We start from the raw sequence: 3,031 nt of genomic DNA, 5'->3' as shown, positions 1-3,031 counted from the left end.
CATTTACTTTGATTGAATATGTCAAATGCATTTCTGTCCAATTGGAGGATTTTTTTTCTTTTGTTTGGATGTCCACTTCACACGTTTGCTACAAAGCTGAATCTCCCTTAGTGGGTTTGGACTGCAGTGGGTGCTTCATGGATATATTTACTCCTTCCTGTAAGGTGTGACCTGAAGACATTTTGCGTGACATTACCCAATCTGATGGGTGTGACCCACCCATGGGACACACATGACTTCCATTTGCACCACATAGGTTATCATGTATAATATAGACACATCAGGTGTTACATCTATTTTTGCTAAATGGAAACAGCAGAAAAAGAAGGAAATTAGTAAATTTGCTATTTCAAAGTTTTGAAGAGAGGTAGAGCCTAATTTATTTTAAGACAATAAAATCTTTGACCCTAGGAGGTCATTGAGGGTCGAGATGCCCCCCTGATGGCCACTCTTGCAAGTTTTTCATGAATTATTTGAAAACTATAAACAAAATAGGGTATTTCACTCCGACAGTGGCTTAGTAAGCACAACCCTCGCCACATGTGCCATAGTTTGAACTTGTGACGTCAACATCTTGTTCTGAGAGTAAAAGATTGAACACCAATGCAGCTTCCACTTAAATCTTTATTAGATACGACCATGGTTTCGTAGCGATGCTACATCATCAGGTGGACAAAAAGTAAACGACATGGGTATATATAGTTGAAAAAATCGTTGCCAACACGTGGGGGTGGTTAGGGTGGAGGAGGCTTAAGGAGGAAGGGATGGGGGAGGGGTGATGAGCCGTTGTTGGGTGAGGTGAATCAGTCTCCGGCTCTGCCCGGGCGTCTAACCTGCATCCTCTCGTGAAGGGAGTACCGCAACGGTTGTTCAGTGGGTGGGTAATGGGTGAGGTAAGGGAAATGTAGGAGGGGGGAGCGTGAGGGATACAAGTGTTCGTTAACAAGTTGGTCTGAGTTGAGGTGAGTCAGGATCTCAAGCTCTTCTAAGGTGTCTAATCTGGGCCCCTTCCTCTCGACATGCAGGACTTTTGTAATGAATTCACTGCTGTGGCCTTCTTCTATTAAATGCTTGGCAAATTGGGAGTTTTCCTTCTTGTTAATGAAACAGGCCCGGTGTTCTGCAGCTCTGGTGGCAAACTTCCTCCCTGTTTGGCCGATGTAGATGGCTGGGCAATCTGAGCATTGTAGCATATAGACGCCACTCTGCTGTTCTATCTTCTCTTTGTCCTTGTTGGAGCCGATTAAATTCTTGAGGGTGGTGTTACTATAAAAGGCGGCTCTAACTGTATCTTTGGGGAGCAGCCGCTGTATTTTTAGGGACAAATTACCCAAAAATGAAACTCTGCGCCACTTTTGTTTATTATCTGGTGCGGTGGATGCCCGGTATATCAATTCTCTCGCCACTTGAGCACGTTTCCTTCTGTATAGGGTGTCCACTAATTGTGTGGAGTATCCGTTGTTAATCGCTATGGCCTTTATCGTGAGAAGTTCCTTCTTGGTGTTGGCTTCTGACATTGGTATGTGGCATAGTTGGTGGATCATGGAGCGTAGGGCCGCTGTTTTCTGGTGAAAGCTGTCTTGATTTAGCATTAATGATAGTGTCGGGGTAACACTGCTTCCAGTAGATTGAAAATTCAAACTTTTGGTGGTGGGTTTGAATACATAGATCAAGAAAATTCAGGCTCCCCTCACTCTCCAGTTCCATTGTAAATTGAATGTGTTTATCCTGGGAATTAAGCACTGACAAGAAGCTGTTGAGTTGTCTCCTTGTCCCTGTCCAAACACAAAACACATCATCGACATATCGATGCCAATGGAGTACGTTGTTAATCAGTGGATGTTTGCAAGAGAAGAGGTTGTGTTCGAAATTATCCATGTAAATGTCAGCTAGGATGGGGGAGAGAGGGGAACCCATTGCCAGGCCGTCTAATGGTTGGTAATATTTACCATTAAAAAGAAAACTATTCTGGAACACGCACATTTTAAGAAGGGCACACAGTTCACTGATCACTGGATAGGGGGTACCTGATTTTATGAGGGTGTCTTCAGTTAAGTTAATAGCTTCGGTTTTGGGAACACAGGGGAATAGATTAATTACATCAAATGACACTAGCATGCACTTTTTAGGTAAAACTTTAGGCGAGAGTAAGTTCACTAATTCGAGGGAGTTCTTGATTGAGTATTTGGATGAGAGTTTCGAATGGTATTTAATTAACTCGTTTAACTTGTGAGATAGCAAGTGATTGGGCGCGGACACGCTGGAAACTATGGGCCTAATCGGGTTGTCTTTTTTATGTATTTTAGGAAGCCCATAGAATCTGGGTGACTTAGGGTTCATTTGAGTCAGTTTTGACACATCACAGGGACGTTTGACACATCACAGGGACCAACCAGCTGAAACACCTCGCTGTAGACTGTGATTTAGCGCTTCGGAAGGACAAATCAGGAGCAAAAGAGTGGATCGCCGCTGAGATATCGAAGCATATCACCGCATGTCGTTTACTTTTTGTCCACCTGATGATGTAGCATCGCTACGAAACCATGGTCGTATCTAATAAAGATTTAAGTGGAAGCTGCATTGGTGTTCAATCTTTTACTCTCAGTATGATTGACTTCCACAGAGTACTGCCTGAGACAGTGTCGAACATCTTGTTCGGTAAAACCCATCCCGAAGTTCGCTCTGAGAAAATGGCTTGGTGGTGTAACTGGCTAACACACCTGACTGGCAATCGGGAGAGATGGGTTCGAATCCCGGCTAGGTCAAACATTTTTTCATGGCGAACGTCATCCTTTGTTCTATTTAACATTGCACCTGTGCGCGTGACTGCGTACAAAGTCGATTGTTTCTGCAGTGCTTTACGGATTCCGGAATTCGCAGTTCATTGAGTAAACATTACATGTGGAAGGGAATCAAAAGACATTATTATTATTGGAATTCTGGCCATGTGTACTCAGCTACATTTTGGCATACGTGTCATATACCACCCTGCATTCTCAAAATACTATGTAGTATGTATTCATATTCATGG

The sequence above is a fragment of the Ischnura elegans genome, chromosome 9 (assembly GCF_921293095.1).
Source record: "Ischnura elegans chromosome 9, ioIscEleg1.1, whole genome shotgun sequence".
Classification (NCBI taxonomy): domain Eukaryota; kingdom Metazoa; phylum Arthropoda; class Insecta; order Odonata; family Coenagrionidae; genus Ischnura; species Ischnura elegans.
This window is presented reverse-complemented; position numbering follows the sequence as displayed.